The sequence below is a fragment of the Microtus pennsylvanicus genome, chromosome 14 (assembly GCF_037038515.1).
Source record: "Microtus pennsylvanicus isolate mMicPen1 chromosome 14, mMicPen1.hap1, whole genome shotgun sequence".
Lineage (NCBI taxonomy): Eukaryota > Metazoa > Chordata > Mammalia > Rodentia > Cricetidae > Microtus > Microtus pennsylvanicus.
Window position 1 is genome coordinate 4548898 of NC_134592.1, and position 7619 is coordinate 4556516.

At 36.5% G+C, this 7619-nt stretch overlaps 1 long non-coding RNA gene across 1 annotated transcript; it reads left to right on the forward strand.

Moving 5' to 3' along the window:
- Positions 1-338: 338 nt before the first annotated feature.
- Positions 339-805, forward strand: LOC142835079 (uncharacterized). Its single transcript, XR_012907738.1, has 2 exons — positions 339-419; positions 504-805. It is a non-coding gene; the product is annotated as an uncharacterized LOC142835079 (long non-coding RNA).
- The last annotated feature ends 6814 nt before the right edge of the window (positions 806-7619 follow it).

Below are 7619 nucleotides of genomic sequence, written 5' to 3' on the forward strand. Positions count from 1 at the left end.
AAAGAGATACATAAATCCATTGAGCACTTGATATCCTCCTTTGCCTGAACTGAATGAATTTGAACCAAGTTAATGTAAACACTTCCATGGTTTGCTTATAAGGCTTGTATTGTATGACTAAATATTTCCTGTTTTTCTGGGATTGGAAATCCAGACAGAATTACAGAAATGTTCCTGAGGTTCAATATTCAGTACCTCTAAGATGCACAAAGCAAATCTCAGTTTCCTGGAGGAGAAAATGGAAACATTGCCTGTGCTTCCTTTTATGCCCCCTGGGACCTCCCCCAATGCAAAGCAGTCCTCAAGCTCAGGATGAAATCCAAGACCAAGCTGAGAGGCCCCATCTCCTTCTGACTAGAGCCTCCAACACAGCATGGCTGTCCTGGTGCTGTGCCTCTGCCTGGTGACATTTCCAAGCTGTAAGTGCTTCAGGGTTTCAGGAAAGGGACCCAGGTTTTTCATCTATGGGTTCTATGACTGTTGGTGATGTTGCTTGTCCCTAGGTGTCCTGTCGCAGATACAGCTGAAGGAGTCAGGACCTGGCCTAGTGCAGCCATCACAGACCCTGTCGCTCACCTGCACTGTCTCTGGATTCTCATTAACCAGCTATGGTGTACACTGGGTCCGTCAACCTCCAGGAAAGGGTCTGGAGTGGATGGGGCAATATGGAGTGGTGGAGGCACAGATTATAATTCAGATCTCCAGTCCCGAATTACCATCACCAGGGACACCTCCAAGAGCCAAGTTTTCTTAAAACTGAACAGTCTGCAAACTGAGGACACAGCCATGTATTACTGTACCACAGTGAGAGAACTCCAGTGTGAGCCTGTACAAAAACCTCCATATGGAGACACTCACGACCAGTAGGGGGCGTTGGGGACCAACAGGGTCTCCCTAGACCAGTATGTGGTTGCTTAATAAGATAAGAAGTTCTAGACTATGCTGCATGAGAATATGTTTCAAAATTAGAATCTGTGTTTTCTTCTTCCATACACAAATAAGAAAAAATTCTCTTGAAGTGTCTCTTCACTGTCATAGTCTAATAAACTTCATATTTGTTCAAATAATATAACAAATAGCTGTCCCACAAGCCCTGTAAGCTAATAATCTGCTTCTTGCTATTAGACAGAATTACATATAACTTTGTATGTTTTACATACATACATACATACATACATACATACATACATACATACATATTCACACATTATCTTAGTATATTTTAAAGGAGTCAGCAGTTATGATACTTGTTGGATGTTAGGTTCAGTTATAAGCTAGAGAACTTTAAAAGAGCTGCAATTTGTCGTCTATGTTTTTGCACCTGTGATAGAGAAACCACAACTTCCCTAATTTAAAGTCATTTTCCAACAACACCCTGGAAACTGAAATACCCACAGTTTCCCTCTATACCAAGAAGGTCCCATAAAAGGATAGAATTGATTATTATTTTTGACAAATCGAATTTCATGTATTTGCACCTTGGTAAAAATTACCTTTCCCATCAGACTTACAAGCAGTGGTTCCTCAGGCAAAACAAATAGGTATTGTTTGTGGGTCAGTCTAACTTTAAAACTGACTTTCTCCATATTTGAAACAGGATGTGTTCTTATTAACTTTGGTCATCTTCCATATAACTTATTATTTGGGATAATCCTTCCCAACTACTGATTAATCTTCTCATTCTACACTGTCCAAACTATGATCAGACTTCACTATTTACTATTCCTAAAATGAGCGTCTTAGTTTCCACAGATTAAGTGGTCATTTTGTCCTCTTGATGCCTGGCTGTTCTGATACAAGGCCCTCCATGTTCATGCAGATTGGTTTGATATTTCAACTGTTGAGAACTGAGCTGCAGCAAACATTAAAGGAGAGGTTGCCACTGCTCATCTGTGCATTCGGGAAGCAGCTCAGAGGTTCAGAGGGCACACTGTTCTTGCAGGGAAACAGTTTCAATTTCTGGCACCTGCAATGTTAAGTCATACCTACCTGTGAGTCTGGAGAATCATGGTCTCTACTTGTCCCCATGCACACTACACTACTCACACAGAAACATACACACATAATTAAAAACAAAATATTTCATTTTTTCATCCACTCTTGAGAGTTAACCCAATGTGAGTGCTCCATAGCTTATATGAAGCTTTGATACATATAGAAAATTTCAAGAAGTAAAAGGTTAGGATGTTTAACTCCTCACATTTTTGTCTCATCAAAGAGATCAGTCTCAATTTTTTTTCTCAAATATAACTCATTTCTATCACTTGTCTGAAATTTGAGTCTAAAGATAGCACATAGCTCTAATGCCCCCATGAACAGACCTTTGCCTGCATGCCATCCTCTCCTTTGGTTCTTCCATCTTGACCAATGCATGTGGGCAGAGAAGGTTGCATGGAACAAGCATCTTTGATCAACATAAAAATGAAAGTTAAAGCCAAAATATAAGGTGCCTCTAACCAATAATTTAAGACCCATTTACTAAAGAAAAGAATTGAATCACAGAGTTATGAGAATGGAAAGTAATGGGCCCTGTGCCTTGGAAATGGGAACATGGTTCTGTCACATTACTGTAAAGGAGTTTGGACAAACTACAAAAATTTCATATGCAAGAACACATGCTCAACATTCTCACTTCTATGTGAGGATCAGAAGAAAATAACATTTTCAATTAAAATAGATTATTGCATTTTAATGAATATTTCCATATCCCACTGTTATACTGTCTCTCATTGCTGGACTCTCTACAAGTGAAGCCTGAGGTGTCACATCTCACAAACATGATTAATTGTGATTGTAGTTATCACATCCCTATAATTTTGAATTAATTGTTTTCAGTATGGCAATTGTCCATAAATAAAAGTGGGCACAGAAGTTACATTGGTTATATTTCTGTAAATTAATTTAATGAGTTAATGTGTTCATACAATAATTTGTGCATTCAAATATCAGCATCCTGCAAAGTTTTCAAGTGAGTGAACAGCTCTGAAAATATACTGTAAGACAGGAAAAAGAAAAATATCCGTGTTCCCTTGAAGCCCCTTTCATGATTGCCTCATCTCATTATTTTAGGGAACATGGGGTATTTTTATTTACAACAGTTACGCTCACTTGAGTAGTTCACTGCATTGCTCACTGGAACTGGCCTTTGTTGCACTTGGACAGACATTGATTGGTTTATTTTTTTCTAATTGAAGCAGACTCTCCTAGTCACTGTGTCCATTGTAGTTGATTATTCTTCTCCAGGTTCTCACATTCATCTTCTGTCTTAGGCACAAGGAATATCTCTTAAACAATATCTATTTATATCCATGGTATTGAAAATAAGCACAAAGCATGTATCTGATAAATTTATTTATTAATAAATTTAAAATAAATTTAACAGATACATGGAATACAAAAATTTTCATGTTGCTGTTGTTCCCCTGTGAGACATCCTCCAACTGCTCCATAAGCCTGGGCAACAGAGATAACATCTCTGTCTCTTTTTGACACCACTGTGAAATCCTAAAATTTTCATCTATTATCCACAACCTGGGGCACTCTGACATGAAGCCCTAGGATTTGTCATAATGCACAGAATTACTTGTATTCGGAATGAATTTTTGGATGTGGACATTGGGTCCTATTTGCAGGCTTTATCAGAGAAAACCATGCTGTAAATATTGGGCTGCAATTTGGTCAAGGTTAGGCACCAGTTCTTATGTTTTCCTGATTCTCAGAGAGTTTAGAGACAGTCAGTCCTGTTTATTCACATGAGGCAAAATTATCCAGAAAATTTGAAATATAATGTTTGGATTCTCATTGTTAAAATACATTCTAGTAAACATGCAATATATAACATTTTGTGGTTATAAATTTTGTAACTGCTACCCCTCACTTTTCTCAACAAGGAAGCTTCTGCATGTTTTAAGTTCAGATGATTTTAATGATTCTTGATTTGTAAAATAGACAAATTTGTGCAATTTACTATTTTATAAATTACGTATAGATTTTTCTGTAAATAGATCTTATACAATAACTGAAGAATCTGACCAGTTCACTACTGTTCCAGAAGATGATCCCAGAATAAGTGTCTGAGCCTGGTTCAGTTGAAGCAGACATGAAAATACATTTCATCAGTGGCTGGTATCCCCAAATATATGATATTCTTTTCCCACTTTAAATAATTTTATAACTATTTTTACTATGAACTTGTTAGAGTGAGTCATAGACTTTGTAAATTTATTCTTACTAGGTAAAAAATAAAATTATTGATATCACAAAGGATAGTAATTGATTAGAAGAAATCCAGGAATTGAAAAGTTGATTGATTAAAATTATAATTATGAATCTAACAGTAGTATAATTAAAAATATAATAAATTATTGGTTACATCTTAAAATTTTTAAACAAGCAAATGGTGCTATAATTTAATAACAAAATAAAAATTTGTACAGTTGACATTTATGAAGAAACCTCACTAGAGTATGATATAACCTATAACCAGAGAGATGTTCATAATGCATTTATTTTTCTTCTGCCTGTACTTTTAGTAATGGTCCTACACTTGAAACTTTATTTACCCTGTCCAACATTATGTTGTCACATATGTGTACTCTGTTGAGTGACTACACAGTTATTGTTTGGGGGATATCTCAGAATATAAGCTTACTCCATATATGAAGAACATAATATCATATTAACTGTGGTCAATATCCATACAGTTCATTGTTAGAATAATCTTTCCAATGTAACTGTTTACACATCTCAATCTACAGTGTGAAAGCCAGGGTCAACCTTCCCTCAGTGTTACTTAACCTGAAGTTAGTTTTCTCGGATTCAACATGATAAGAACTCCTTTTGTCTTCTTAGTGTCTGGCTTTCACTCAAACAGAGTCTTTCAGCTTCATTCAGCTCAATGTCATATTTAGGCTTTTGTAAACAGAACTGGAAAAAACATGACAGGAAAGACTTTGATTGTTCATCCAAGTACTGGAGAAACACATCCATGGTTCAGCGAACATACTGTTCTTGTAGAGGATCAGCTCCAGTTTCTGACAACCACAATTGGCAGCTCATAACCACCTGCAATTCTTGAGAACCTAGTAACATTTTTTGAATTCCATGAATACTGTTCTACCCATAATCAGCATTATTATGTTCATAAAGAAAAATATATGAGTTATCAAAAATTAAATATTTTCTTAAAACTTGCTTGAAGAGTTCTTGTGTAGCATATAAGGCCTTAATTCAAATGGTAATATTTAAAAAATATGTTCATTATTTTCAGTAATAAATATTGTGTTTGAATTATTACCCCCTGATAAAAGTTAGAATACTGTTAGTGACAACCAAGAGATGGGTTTCATTTATCTTGTCAAGAAAAATTTATTTTTATTATTTTTCTGAGATTTGAATCCAAAGAATAACATATAGCTTAGACATCACATGAATGAGAGGTGTTGTCCCCTTGCACAAAAATCTTCCTGGATTGGCTCTTTTATCTTGGCCAATCCATCTGGCTAGAAGAAATTGTATCAAGTCATCATATTGGGGAAGAGGTCACATCTTTATTTCCATAGAAAACAAAAAGTTATAGATTCACCTTCAGTATCTATAGGATGCATTGGATCTGCCAGGTTCCAGGGAAGGGACAGGAGTGTTGACATCCATTAACATTAGTAACAGGTATATATATTATGCTGATGCTCTAAAGAACAAATTCACCATGTCCACAGGCAATGCATATAACACCCTGTACCTGGAAATGAGCAGTCTGAGGTCTGAAGACACAGTAACATATAACTGTGCAAGAGACACAATAGGTAGATGCTACCGTGAGCTCAGACTAAAACTCCCTGCAGCAAATTAGGAAAAGAAGAGAGCTCCGGGAACACAGGGCTGGACTACTCTGGGTTCAGGCTGTGAATCCATATCACATTCAGGGATACTGTCTAGAGGGAGTGTGTATTAATCCTTGAAGTTTCCAAAGGTTGTATGTTGTTTCTTTATTTTCATTGAATTCCAGGAAGACTTTAATTTCTTTCTTTATTTCTTCCTTAATCCAGGTATGGTTCAGTAGTTGGCTGTTCAGTTTCCATGACTTTGTAGGCTTTCTGAGGGCAGCATTGTTGTTGAATTCTAACTTTAATCCATGGTGATCTGATAAGACACAGGTGGTTACTAATATTTTTTGTAACTGTGGATGTTTGCTTTGTTACCGACTATGTGGTCGATTTTCGAGAAGGTTCCATGAGCTGCAGAGAAGAAGGTATATTCTTTCCTATTTGGGTGGAATTTTCTATAGATGTTTGTTAAGTCCATTTGATTCATTACCTCCATTAATTCTCTTATTTCTCTGTTAGGTTTCTGTCTGATTGACCTGTCCATTGGTGAGAGAGGAGTGTTGAAGTCTCCTACTATTAGTGTGTGCGGTTTGATGGCTGCCTTGTATTTTAGCAATGTTTCTTTTATGTACGTGGGTGCTTTTATATTAGGGGCATAGATGTTCTGGATTGAGACTTCATCCTGAAGAATTGTTCCTCTTATGAATATAAAATGTCCCTCTCCATCTCTTCTGATTGATTTAAGTTTGAAGTCAACTTTGTTAGAGATTAGTATGGCCACACCTGCTTGTTTCTTTGGTCCATTTGCTTGATAGGCCATTTCCCAGCCCTTTACTCTGAGTAGGTGCCTGTCTTTGTGGTTGAGGTGTGTTTCTTGTAAACAGCAGAATGTTGGATCCTGTTTTCTTATCCAATCTCTAAGCCTGTGCCTTTTTATAGGTGAGTTGAGTCCATTGACATTAAGTGATATTAATGACCAGTGGTTGTTAACTCCAGTCATTTTTTTTTAGTCGTAGAGTTTGTGTGTTTCCCTTCTTTGATTTGTGTTGGTGAAGGGTCTCTAGATGTCTGAGTTATTGTGGTCATTGTTGGACTCCTTGGTTAGTGATTTTCCTTCAATTACTTTCTGTAAGGCTGGATTTGTGGCTGTGTATTGTTTAAATTTGTTTTTATCCTGGAAAATTTTATTTTCTCCATTTATAGTGAACGAAAGCTTGGCTGGGTACAGTAATCTGGGCTTGCATCCATGGTCTCTCAGTTTCTGCAGTACATCTATCCAGGACCTTCTGGCTTTCATGGTTTCCATGGAGAAGTCAGGTGTAAGTCTGATACGTTTACCTTTGTAAGTAATTTGGCCTTTTTCCTTTGCCGCTCTTAATATTTTTTCCTTATTCTTTATGCTTTGTGTTTTGATAATTATATGGCGAGGGGATGTTTTTTTTTGATCCAGCCTATTCGGTGTTCTGTATGTTTCTTGAACCTTCAAAGAAATATCTTTCTTTAGGTTGGGAAAGTTTTCTTATATAATTTTATTAAATATATTTTCTGGACCATTGAGCTGCACTTCTTCTCCTTCTTCTACTCCTCTTATTCTTTTTTTTTGGTTCCACTGTTCCATTTTATTTTATTTATTTATTTATTTTATTTTTAGATTTTTTTTACTTTATTTATTTATTAAAGATTTCTGTCTCTTCCCCGCCACCGCCTCCCATTTACCTCCCCGTCCCACAATTAAGTCCCCGCCCCAGTCCGAAAAGCAATCAGGGTTCCCTGTCTTGTGGGAAGTCCAAGGAA